At 32.6% G+C, this 14,257-nt stretch overlaps 2 non-coding genes across 2 annotated transcripts in view; both read right to left on the minus strand.

Annotated features, from left to right (window-relative positions):
- The window catches only part of LOC129989516 (5.8S ribosomal RNA), a 154-nt gene extending 129 nt beyond the window's left edge, over nucleotides 1-25 (minus strand). Inside the window, exon 1 of the ribosomal RNA XR_008785785.1 lies at nucleotides 1-25. This exon is cut by the window's left edge and continues 129 nt beyond it. This is a non-coding gene — a ribosomal RNA (5.8S ribosomal RNA).
- A 306-nt stretch (nucleotides 26-331) lies between these two features.
- LOC129989550 (small subunit ribosomal RNA) lies at nucleotides 332-2,145 on the minus strand. The gene has a single exon (XR_008785811.1). It is a non-coding gene; the product is annotated as a small subunit ribosomal RNA (ribosomal RNA).
- Nucleotides 2,146-14,257: the final 12,112 nt, after the last annotated feature.

Here is a 14,257-nt window from a genome sequence, read left to right on the forward strand (position 1 = left end):
GCCGAGTGATCCACTGCTCAGAGTTGTACTTCTTATTTTTGGCCAATCGTTTCCGAAAGGTCGTTAGTGCGTTCGAGTATTATTTCAATACACTCCCCATATAGGGAAGCGATGCCACGGGGCGGTGTGCACACAGGCACATCTCTTCAAGCCTAGCCCTAGGTAACTAGGACCCCCCTCTTGCCCAAGTCGAGGGCCGGGGATAGAGCAGGCACACCCATAGTAGGCATCATAAATTCAAAGTTTAGTACTTCGTTCCCCGAGTCGCGTGGGAACCAGTACCGGCAAGGAACTTAAAAAAGCTCCTCGTTTAGACATAATAGTTTATAATTAATGATCCTTTCGCAGGTTCACCTACGAAAACCTTGTTACGACTTTTACTTCCTCTAAATGATCAAGTTTGGTCATCTTTCCGGCACACCGGCTCGACCAAAAGGCCAATCCGAGCGCCAGTCCGAAGACCTCACTAAATCATTCAATCGGTAGTAGCGACGGGCGGTGTGGACAAAGGGCAGGGACGTAATCAACACGAGCTGATGACTCGTGCTTACTGGGAATTCCTCGTTCATGGAATCAATTACACTTTCCAATCCCCAGCACGAAGGAGGTTCAACGGGTTACCCAGTCCTTTCGGACAGGGAAAGCACACGCTGATTCCTTCAATGTAGCGCGCGTGCGGCCCCGGACATCTAAGGGCATCCCAGACCTGTTATTGCTCTGTCTCGTGCGGCTAAACGCCGCTTGTCCCTCTAAGAAGAACGTCCCACTACAAGAGGATGGGAACGTCTATTTAGTAGGCTAGAGTCTCGTTCGTTATCGGAATTAACCAGACAAGTCGCCCCACCAACTAAGAACGGCCATGCACCACCACCCACAGAATCAAGAAAGAGCTCTTAATCTGTCAATCCTTCCTGTGTCCGGGCCGGGTAAGTTTTCCCGTGTTGAGTCAAATTAAGCCGCAGGCTCCATTTCTGGTGGTGCCCTTCCGTCAATTCCTTTAAGTTTCAGCTTTGCAACCATACTTCCCCCGGAACCCAAAAGCTTTGGTTTCCCGGAAGCTGCCCGGCGTGTCATTTGAGGAACACAGCCGGATCGCTGGCTGGCATCGTTTATGGTTAGAACTAGGGCGGTATCTGATCGCCTTCGAACCTCTAACTTTCGTTCTTGATTAATGGAAACATTCTTGGCAAATGCTTTCGCAGTAGTTCGTCTTGCGACGGTCCAAGAATTTCACCTCTAGCGTCGCAATACGAATGCCCCCGTCTGTCCCTCTTAATCATTACCTCGTGTTCCGAAAACCAACAAAATAGAACCGAGGTCCTATTCCATTATTCCATGCACAATTATTCAGGCGTCGCGCCTGCTTTGAGCACTCTAATTTTTTCAAAGTAAACGTGAGGGTCTCCGCCCACAACCGGTGAAGATCATAGACAGAAGCCCCCTGAACGCTCGGCAGCGAACAGTAACCACCGGTAGGCGGACCGTCCGGCCGGAGCTGAGATCCAACTACGAGCTTTTTAACCGCAACAACTTTAATATACGCTATTGGAGCTGGAATTACCGCGACTGCTGGCACCAGACTTGCTCTCCAATGGATCCTCGTTAAAGGATTTAGAGTGTACTCATTCCAATTACGGGGTCTCAAAAGAGTCCCGTATTGTTATTTTTCGTCACTACCTCCCCGTGCTGGGAGTGGGTAATTTGCGCGCCTGCTGCCTTCCTTGGATGTGGTAGCCGTTTCTCAGGCTCCCTCTCCGGAATCGAACCCTGATTCCCCGTCACCCGTTACGACCATGGTAGGCGCGTAACCTACCATCGACAGTTGATAAGGCAGACACTTGAAAGATACGTCGCCGGGACGAGCCCGTGCGATCAGCCCAAAGTTATACAGAGTCACCACAAGAGACGGACACGAGGCCCGATTGGTTTTGGTCTAATAAAAGCGCTCGTTCCCGAAGGTCGGAGCTCTGCTGCATGTATTAGCTCTAGAATTGCCACAGTTATCCAAGTAGTAAGGTACGATCCAAGGAACCATAACTGATTTAATGAGCCATTCGCGGTTTCGCCTTAATACGGCATGTACTTAGACATGCATGGCTTAATCTTTGAGACAAGCATATGACTACTGGCAGGATCAACCAGGTAACTTCCATCGTTCGTTAGAACGTTCGGAAAATGCACTCCGAATCCTTACATTTCACGAGTCGCGACCATCTCAGTCGCGGGGGACGCCTCGACAACGGAGGATCCCTCAGTCAATCTCGCTTTTTGTGTAGGTATTCCCCGTGCAATCTACAGAGGTTCTATAGTCTCACGACTTCCCCGACGGCTTCAACGCCGCGGGGCGAGTGCGGAGGCATCGAGAAGATATGTGCGCTGGACACAGATGCAGAAAACCAATCAATTCCTTTAAGTACGGTTCTGCTCGTCGCGTCAACGGCACGGGGGCCGAGCCGCTCGCAGAGAGGCTGAGATAGTTTGGAAGCGGCCAGAAAGACGGAGAATACCTCCCCGCCGATCGCAGCCTTCGTAGCAGAAGAATAACACCCTCGATCCCGGAGGCAGCGTCCGACCGACCCATAAAGAACCGAGAACCGATCCGATCGGGCACGACAGACCCACCGTCAACGTTAGAGGACCGCTTTCCCGGAGGTAGCCAACCGGTACTAACAACCCAATCCCGTTGCCGAGACCTAAGACAGGTTCGCGAGATTACGACGCGTTTTTAAAACGCATTCTGTCTCGCGATCGACCACTGTTTCCAGCAGTCACCTGCTACTCATATAGGGCTACGGACGATCCCCGACGTTCCGCTCGTGATCGCGAGTGGCGCGCGCTTTGCCCAGCCACCAGGCGACCGGAAGAAGCCGCCGCGGGCGAAAATAAGAAAAATTGTGCACAGGCAACCCGTTTCGCCGAACTAGTGCTACGTAGTATTTAGCGCTCTTCTCGGTGATTGGACTTTGAAGAAAATCGCGACTTCTCCCCTATTTGCACTTAGAAGGAAATCTCGGGTAGCGACTTCTCACTTTCTCGTGCTCCGGTTAGGACTTTGCCGAAAATCTCACATCGTCGGACTTGGACGGAAAACTAGCGAAGCGACTATCACCTTATCGCGCGTTCTGATTTGGAGTTTGCTGAAAAACGCGACTTCTCACATCGTCGGACTTAGTAGAAAATTTCACCTTATCGCGTGCTCCTATTAGGACTTTGCCGAAAATCGCGCATCTCCGTTTTTCCTTAAAATGTTTACATTTTGAATTTTCTTCAATTACTTTTTGTGAATTTTTATTGATATTTATGAAATTGTTTATGCTTCTGAATTTAAAATGTCAAGTAACATTTATATTTGTTGAATTATATTTAATTCACTCAAATACAAATTTATAGAGTTTTAATACGCTATAATTAAGTTAAATACCTGTATTTGCAGAATGTATTCTTATTTAGAACTCAATTTGGTGTAAATATTATAAAAATAATGAAATAAAGCCTTCAAATGTTGTTAAATACTTGATTCAAACCTAAAAGTAGGTCAAGCACTTAAATTCTAGCAAATTAAGATAAATGTCTGGTAAAGTTCATATTTATATGCATTCGCAGAAAGAATTCAAGTGTTCTTTGAAGTAATTCTTATTTAGAACTGAATTTGGTGTAAAGAATGTCAAATTAGTGAAGTAAAAGCTGTAAATGTTCTTGTATACTTCATATGAACTTCAAAGTAGGTCAAATTGTTTTAATAAATGCACAAGTTGTGTAATTCCCTTCATACAATGTGTAATGTATCTTCTAACAGTGCTAAAAATGAAATCTCTTTCCAATTCAAACAATTTCTACTGTAAATACTGAGGTAAATACAAATACTGTTTTTTAATATGTGAAATTCAACATATAATTGAGTGCAAGCTTTAATATAAATGTATTCCTTCATGTAATATTCAATATCATTCATTTGTGAATGAATGTGCTCATTCAGTTCTTGTACAATTAATTAGTGAGCTTAATCTTTCACTAATGCAAAATATTTCATGACATTGTAAACTTCCATTCATGTAAACATTGTGTAAAATGCAAAGATATTCTTATAGTGTGATATATACAAATATATGGCTTGTATATTCAACTTATTAATGCATAAGAGTATGATTTCTTACTGCATTTTGTGTGTATAAATATAAACATTCATCTCCCTTTATGTTTCATCTAGTATCCATTATATTGTTCATTTATTTGTTATTTAGCTTCATGGTTAATCACTTGTGAAATGTTTACTCATACTGCAAGTTGTTTTCATAATTCATGTTGAGTGAAATCATAAGATTATGTAAAATTCAAACATACAATTTGTATATTCAACACATTAGTGCTTATTACTTGTGGAAATAAGTGATATGAAGAGGTAACAGTTGTATAAAGAAAGCTCAAGTCTTAAATGAATGTTTAATGTTACTTTGTACTATAAATGCAAAGATATGGTTTTTAAATTCAACAAATTTCTGCATAAAAATGTTATTACCAACTATATTTTGTGTGCAGATTCTTCATGTACTATTTACAATCAAAGAATGCATAAATTTCTTAAAATATTTCATCAAGAATCTATATCATTAAACTCAGTAAGCTTCATCTTTACTCAGTGTGAAATGTTTCATCATATAACAGGTTGTTCTAATTATTAAATGTTGTTTATAATGCAAGGAAATCTTCATCTTCAAGTAAATACAATTTATAGATTCATATTACTTGTTCAAACAAGTTGACTGTAAGGAATGCCTAATGTTTACTTTCACTGTAAATGTAACCCTATTCTAATATTAATATTGTTTTCATGTACAGCATTATCTTGTTAGTGTTTAATTTTATGTTATATTCTGTTGAATACAGGCAGAAAGCTTGTCAATCAAATAGATAAATTATTTAGAGTCCTTTGTCCAACTATAATTTATGTGTGGGTTCCCATTTCTTCAAACAACATTTACATTCAAAGAATGTTTCATCTTAACTAAGCTTCATCTTCAAACTGTGCCAAATGTTCCCATTCTTTACTTGTAATACAATGTGGAATGCAATAACTTTCTCATATTGCAAGTTTTTTAATTTTAATAAAGTTCAAAATGTGATTGACATACTTATTTCATGTTAAATACAAACATATAGTTTGTGGATTCTACTCATAGGTGTTTATTACTTGTTCAAACAGATTATGTAAATAGATAATACTTATATGAAGAATGCTTACTATAAAGTATATGTGTAATTTCACCTTACACTGAAATTGTAACCTCTATCTAATATTAATGCAAAATTTATATGTATTTATTCATATAAACATTATATGAAGTGTAATGTCATACTTATATTGTGTTAAATAGAGCCATACATTATTAAGATTGTTATTTCCAATTCTAATTAATGTATAGCTTCATTATACAATATTTACAATGAATGAATACATAGATTTCTTCAAATGTTTCATCCAGTATCTATATTACTATGTTCAGCTTCTTATTTACTTAAAGAGAAATGTTTCTACATATTACAAGTTGTTTTTAAAGTTTAATGTCATGTAAAATGCACTGTAATATAGTTAGAAGCTGCAATATGCAAGTGCTTATTACATGTTGAAACAAGTTATATACATATGTTTCTATAAAAACCCAACCTGTGTGTAATTTTACCTTACAAAATTGTACACTCTTAATGTTGCAATGCATTCTTTTGTTCATGTGAAATGTTTCATTCATTGTTCATGTAAACACTGTATCAAATGGAACATTTCCTTTTACTTACATTATGTTAAATACAGGCATAAAGTTTGAACATTCAATGAAGAAGTTATTAAGAGTGTTTTTTTACAATTGCAATATGTCTGCAAGATTCTTATTTCTTCATAGTGTTTACAATAAGAATACATTAATTGCTTCTCCTGTTTAAGCATATTCTTTAATCTATATGAAATGTACCCATTTTTACATTTAGTGTTATGTGAAATGCAGTAAAATACTCATAAACTGGTAACTATAAACATACAAGAGCATATAACTTATATATGAAGTTGCATATAAAATGATTATTCTGTTAAACATTGTAATTGTTATCTTTCTTTTAATGTAAACATTGTGAGAAATTCTTATAATGAGATAAGTACAAACACTAAGCAATTATTTTCAACATTTCAGTTAATTCTGTTTGTCGAAACAAACGTCCTCATTAAACTATGTCAGTTTATTAATGTAAAGAATACTCAAAAAGTCTCACATGTACTTGTTATGCATGAAACAGACCTTACAAGTTTCAATATTAAAAATGTTAACGTGTAAGACAGTTACATTCTTTTATACTGAGTGGTTTATATTTCCAATATCATTTCTGTCACATATCATTGATATCAAAAAGACATAAATTGTCTCTTATGTGTACACAAACATTGTAACAACCATCTGAATGCTAAACATGTAAGTGCATACCACATATAAAGCTGCATGTAAAATGATAATTCTTTAATTAATGCAAAACATTAACAAACATAGAAATTGTCATTTCTTTATGTTAATGATGTGTGAAATGTTTCTAATGTGCTAGGTTACGATTTTCAATAATTCAGTAAATACTGTTTGTCTAAATAAGCTTACGCATTAAACTATCAGTTACTTGTAAGGTTTATTCTTGTAAATAACAATTAAATAATGTCAAATGTACTTGTTATTGAGAAAAGAACACATACAAGTTTTTATATTATAAAAATAAATGTATAAATACAGTTATATAATTATATATTGAATGGTATATCTTTCCTTCACCATTTCAGGCACAAACCATTGAGATCAAACTAACTTATATTAACCCTGACATGTACACAAACATTATAATAACCATTTCAATGATACATTGTTTCAGATTTAAACATTTTCTGTGTTAATATTTGTCTGAAATTCAATGAATGCACAGTTGAGTACAACAAAGTCAATTCTATTTTTGAACATAATGCATGTGCACTATTAACATTATTATTTTAAAGCATTAAACATAAAAAGATACATTAACTTCAAATTACTATTAAATAAACAATCTTTAACAAGTCATAAATTATATGTAATGCATTTTTTTCATTGGTAGTTCTTAAATTTGGGGAAAATGATCTTTGTATATGTAACGATGAAGAATATTCTGTGTTGAAACATGACATGTTTGTATGAAAATAACTAAATTACCTTATCCATAATGTTAATAAAATTAGGAATGTAGTAAAACTCTTATTATCAATGAAAATTCATTTTCTGATGTACTATATCTACATTTTTTTAAAAATATAAGTAGTGCACACTGCAACTTGAATGTCACCGAGGAATCCTCGTAACAATTCTCTACTCACAAATGTGAAAATGATAACTTTTCTAACCATTAACATCATTATTATCCTCCTTCAAAGCATGTGTGTTTCAAATTAAAACACTTTTTATGAAAATATTTATGAAATTTTGTCTAAAATTCAATAACACTGCATTTCAGTACAACGAGACAGAAGAAATCCTATTCTAAAGCATAGTTCAAACATAAAAAAAGTTATGTAATCTAAAAAATTACTAATAAATTCAGATTTCTTATATAGAAAAGAAGTGTAATTAATATATATTTTAATTGCTATCAATTTAATTTGGTAAAAATGGTATGTGAATATGCAAGGATGAATAATGTTCTACGAAGAAACATTGCAAGTTTGTATTAGATATTCAAATTCATTTAAAATCCTTAATGTGAAAAAAAATATTGAATGCAGTGTACCCAAATATTCATAAAAGTCCTATTTTTAAAACTATTACAGTTCATACTTGGCCTAAAAAAAAAGGAGCAGACACTGTTAATTGAATGTTGTCGTGGAATCTTCGAAACACTCTTTTGTTTACAAGTGTGTCAAATACAGTATTCATAAACTTAAATCCACTTACCTCATTATGATCCTTCTTCAATGAAGCAAATATCAAAACACCTTGTTAATGAAGAGATTTTAATACTATTATTCACATATATCATTTGTTCTTCATTGTTGCCTTTAATATTGTTGATGTAACAATGTGTTGAAAAGTATTAAGAACAATATTCACTGTTGCTTACAGTTAGCTAAGAATAATAGAATCATAAATTGTTACTGGGCATCATTGTTGATGTAACAATGCATTTAAATAGTGTTCATAACTATACTGTCCATTTAGTCTCTAAAGAATTCATAAATTGCATGTATTTAAATAGTAACAATTAACTATTCATGGAAATAATGAATTAACACCTAACACAGTAAACAATATGCTATTTAACATTGTGAAATCAGTCAAACTCAGTGTAGAAATGCTTCCTATGGATTTTCATCAAAACAAGTCTTTTCCACTAAAATTCTTTGAATGAAAATTGAAACAGCTTTCATGTATGTTGTCTTCCAGCATCTCTTTGTATGAAGAAAATGATCAACACATCATTTCAGAAGAGTGACATCTATGTTCCAGTTTGTCTTCTCTTATCTTCAGTTGAAAGTAAAGGTTGATTTTTTGTTGTCATTTACACTGTACACAAACTTCATCTTCTTTCTGCTATAAAACTGCTTCATATAACTATACATTCTTCTTCCATGTTAGAGCATAACAAAGTAGATATCTTTTCAAAATTTCTTCATTTCATTCATAAAAAATAGGATATGAAGTTCAGTTGACATGCCTTCACTCATTGATAACTGCCATCAGAAGGGGGGGGGGGAATCCTAAATGCCCATTCAATATTCAGACTTCATCTTTACAAAATAAAGTTGTTGATGAGATAATAACACTCTTTCACCTTCAACTACACTTGCTAGGATGATGTAATCACATTATAAACAATTAAATTGAATATCCCAAGTAATCCAAATATGGAAAATCTATATAAACAAAGACTACCAGAAATGAAATAATAATCAACAAAAACATTTAACTTCTTCTCATACGTAGAAATCATCAACTTCAATGTCACATAATCTTCAATAAGTTAATCACCAGCATGCAATTCAAAATAATCACAACACAACAACAGCTATTCAAGATTTGCCTCCACCAAAAACCATTAAGTGCAGTGAACCAAATAATCTGCTTTGCCAAAATGAAACCTCTTACAAAATCAAACACATTAAATTGAACAGTGCAAATTATTTCCAAAAAATTCCCAAGCATTAAAAATTTAAAAACCATGTAAAAACTTAAGTGACGAGCAATACCGGCAGAGTACAAAAACCACACACAACACCAAACAAACACCATTTCTGCTAATATTTCTTTATAAAATTGAATCAAATATCTGAAACTGTGTAAATTTCAAACAGTATTCTTAACAGAATGCATAAATATAGTATGAAAGTAATACAGTATGCCAACAATCAACCCGCATGTCCATACATGACTAAAATTTATAACTCAACTAAACTAACCAATATACTATTTTTCAGTGAAATCTCTCACAGGATAGCAATTATGAAATTGAATTCTGCAAACTATTGGGAACTTATTTACCATTTAAAAAGTAGACATTCAGAAAAACTCACATTTTCTAAACACTTGGGTGTAAAAACCGACAACATGCATAACCAAAACAAGACCACAGAAACTTGGAAGATAAGTTCATTGATAATTTTTTAATTTCTAAAGGAAACTTCTGTTCACTGTCATATGTAAAATAATATGAATGTAAAAATGCATTAGGAATTTAAGAAATATGCATAACAACACATCAAGACATGGTACAGTGAATATGTGAAAACATAAACATTAAGAAATAATTTCAAATAAACATTAAGATTTATATTAAATTTGCTAAAAACACTTCTACTTTTCAACAATTAACTTAATTAATATGAAATATATGTTATGTATCAAAGCTCAATGCATATAAACAATGTTATGTGTTAGTGTGTCAAAATGTAAACAAACAAACAAAACAGTACTGATGAAGCAACATTTATTTACATAGGAAAAACAATAATGAATATACTAATTCAAATTATATAGAAATAAATTTAGTAAGCAAATATATCAGCTACACATGAAAGATGTGCAATAAAAAGAAAAAAATGGAAAGAATATGTACTTGGACACTGCTCGACAGGATTCGAGCAATCCAATACTATTCAAATTAAAAACAGAAACAAATTTCTACTAAATAGACTTGAAATTAGGAAAAACACAATTAAATGAAGGGAGAAACAACAACAACAATGAATTGATTTTTGTTTTCACTAATTTACAATAAATAGGCTTAAATTAAAAGTTGGCATTCTTAAAGAGGGGGGGGGGGGGGTGCACACTGTGAAACTGAATTCAGTCTTATTGTTAGATTTTAAATCTTCAACTTTAAAAAGAAATGTCAGTATAATTTCAATCAATAAATAAATCATTTTCCAATACTAATAACAACTCTTATAATATAAATAACCTGAATTACTTAAACACAGTACAGCGAAGAAGAGATATCGAGATAACAGCATACATTGCTAGTAAAAAAAATATTAACTATACACTAATAATAAAAATTAAATTAATTATTTCAATAACTAACAGCTTAATCATGAATATATGCATAACTTACAATACTATATATATATTTTTTTCAAACCATGTAACTAAGAAATACCTTTGTGGCCTTATCCAAAGAGAAAACACTCAACGATTTGTTCCTTTAAGATAACAAACAAGCCTATAGGTGCTTCCCATTTGGAATCAGGCCACAGAAAAGATACCATAAATAAACAGGTGATAATCCAATGAGAAGTAATTAAAACAAATGAGTTAAAATTACTTCTAAGACGCTTAATTACAAAATAAAGAAACAAAACTTAATTTATGCAAAAGTAAGCTTAAAATTGAACATAAAGATTTAATTTTTGCTCATAGGAGATAAATGAAATAAATAAAAAAAAGCAAAATGTTTGTTTACAAATAAATAGAGCAAAATAAGCAAATGCCAGAAATCGAGCATTTTATTCACCCACACAAATCTCCTAATATTTTCAAAGTGCAGGGACGACATTTTCATCCAAGACAGGCGGTACACAGGAATGAAACAAAACCCACAACTTTCTTCAAAGATCTACGGGTGCACAGGATAACACAGCAAAGCATCGTGCAGGTGAAAAGCAACCCTCCGGTTACGTACCAAGTGCCATGCCGAATGAACACAGGATTGAAAAGTGAAATACAGGAATGTAGGGGAGTTCGCCTTTCCCATCCAAGTTGCTTGATGCACAGGATAACATGGCACAGCATTCTCTTCTTGTCAAGACACATCATGCTTCTTTGTCTTCATTCTTCTTAAATTCTCATTTCTTGCTTTGTCAATTAAGTTAATGCGTATTTTAATTTCAAGATTAATCAGTACTATTTCACTTAATATTATTGATTATAATAAAATTCTTTGTATATATTTAGGTTACACTAAAATCAAATAAGTTAAATTATCATGAAACTATTAATAAATAAACTAATTCACTGCACATAATAAAAATATTGTTGCAAAATTAAATAATAAACAGTATAAACTTTAACAATTACTCAAACTGATTGTTATCACTTCAACACTGTAGTAAAATTACATCATATTATAAAAAAGATGTTACTACATAGAAATTATACTATAGCAAAGCATTTTATTATGAATTGAGCAGTCAATAATATTAAATAACTGAATAAAATTAACCATGCACCAAGCCATTTATAAAGGAAATTGATTTCTTATTCATTACATAAAAGGGTTGTATATGTTATTAAGTAATACTAAAGCAAAAGTACTACACTATACTAGAATAAGAAGTGAAAAATCAATATAAATAAAACTAAATCTAAATTGTAATATTAATATACACCAAGTCAATAGTAAAGGAAAATGATTTCTTGTATATATGAACAATTAGACTACAAAAGCAAAGTACTTCATCATACGTGAGAAACAAAAGTGGAATAGCAATTAATGAAAAAAAAAGCTAAGTATTAATAAAATGAAATGTATAAGTGAATTCATTACTAAATCAAATATGCATCCAGTTATTACAAGAAGAAATTTATTTCCAATTCATATTATGGAAGGGTTATATAATTAAATTTTTCTTGTATTAAGAAAATAAAGGATGCATAAATTTCAATATTGAATAAACATGCCAATGTTTTTAAGATGTATCATCACTACGTTCAAAATTCATATTACAGAAGTTATAACATAGATAACAAACATACATATAAAAAAATAAACACTTACCTTGCAATTTTTAAAAATGTTCCTTCTTAAAGCAAAATTAATTTCACTGTCACAAATTTCAATTCTCATGAAGGATAAACCAGTGAAAGCATTCCATTCTTGTTAAAATTAATCACAAAATGTGCTAAAAAAGAAATCGCAACATATGGAAGTTGAAGGTCAATGAATGAACTTCAAACTTTTCTAGCACAGATAGAAGCAGTAGAAATATTTCTCAGGATGACTTTCACACATATCATCCGGGAAATTCATTCAGCTTCGACTAGTTGTTAAAAATCATCATACACAAACACTTCGGAATTAGAATTCATCACAGATGAAAACAAAATTAAAATCTTCTTCAAACCTCTCTCGCACACAAAGACATTCTTTTCGGCAGTTTCTCTTTTAATCTTGAAACACACGCAATCCATAAAACTCATTCTTGAAGAGGAAATCCGCTCAGTAAATATGCAAAACATCCATCTACAAAAGAAAAAAAAAATTAATTAGAAATTAAAAAAGATTTCTAGAAAAGCACAAACAATGGAAGAGCACACACGCCGACAACCAACGGACAAATGAAATTCAAATGAAGAGCCGTTGAAATCAGTTCGGTTAACAGTTAATCAGGATTCAACCGCCTAGCAAAGAAATAATTAAGATTGCGATCACATGTTCGGATCCCATCGAACCAATCAGTGGTGTAGGATGACTTACTCACCATGACCGCTACGGTGTCTATTCAGTTTCCAATAATAACAACTCATTTCATGAATGGCAACATTGTACATTTACTTCCCCTCCCGAAGAGAAAAATGACAACAAACTTTTTATCTATCGGAACTGATTGTTACATTTTTTTTTAATTTTAGAAAAGGAATTTTAAACAGAAGAATTTTAATTTCAGTTACTCATCGGAACTTTTTTTTTTTTTCTCTTTTCTTCATATGCATTTAAGATTTTCTTTTACCAAATACATTTTTTTTTTTTTATTTTCCTTATAACATTTATTATTATTAATTTTTTAAAAATGTCAAACAGAAGTCTATACATAAGAATTTTTTTTTTTTTTCAATATTTTCAGTCAAGTGCAATACACAACTCATGAATTAAATATAAAGGAGGGAAACTTTAGAAATGATTATTTTCACCATAAAAATATTAAATTCAATATAATACTGTCAAGCATTTAATGGATTAAATACATTGGAAGGAAATGTATACTTTTAAAGGTGAGGAATGTAAATTGGGGGGGGGGGGGGGTAATAACCTGTTTTATAATAAAAAATAAGAATTATCACTTTAATAAACAATATAAGCTCCAAATGTAAACTTAAACTCATTTTGTTATTCATTAGACCTACTAATCCCAAAATTCCTTACTAGCTAAATAGATGCAATTAGATGTATTATAACTCATTTAAAGTAAAAGAAAAGATACAAACCTACAGTTCACATGAAGAAACAATTATGCACTTAATTTTTCATAAAATTTCATATTGATAAATGTTAAAATTTTCTGCAAAACAGAAACAAACAAATTAGCATCATCAAAACAGTACATTTTGATATCATGTCACATACATAAACAAATCTTTCACACTGTGATTTTACATTCAAAAAGCAAGTAATGAAGGTTTTCACACTTCAATATCCAAATAAATTTCCACAACACAAAGGAAATATGCAGTTGGGTGATGAAGCTTGCATAAATGTACAAAGCAAAATTTAAAAATATGAATTTTATGTGCAAAACAAAAGTAAGGTGGGAGTGGTCATGCAATTCATATATAGACAAAGCAGGATTAACAAAACACTATATAAACTTAAAATCATCTTATAAGAACATTACACTGAACAATATTTTGTTTCAAGGATATTAACATTTTTATGTCTTTTCTGCAACTTACCTGGTTGCTACTTTCAAAGCAGAACTACCAATTCATTTGTAGAACCAGAAAATAAAAAAAATAAAAAAATTGAAAGAAAGCAGAAGCGTTTCATTTTACTA

The sequence above is a fragment of the Argiope bruennichi genome, chromosome 10, assembly GCF_947563725.1.
Source record: "Argiope bruennichi chromosome 10, qqArgBrue1.1, whole genome shotgun sequence".
In the NCBI taxonomy this organism is placed as follows: Eukaryota; Metazoa; Arthropoda; class Arachnida; order Araneae; family Araneidae; genus Argiope; species Argiope bruennichi.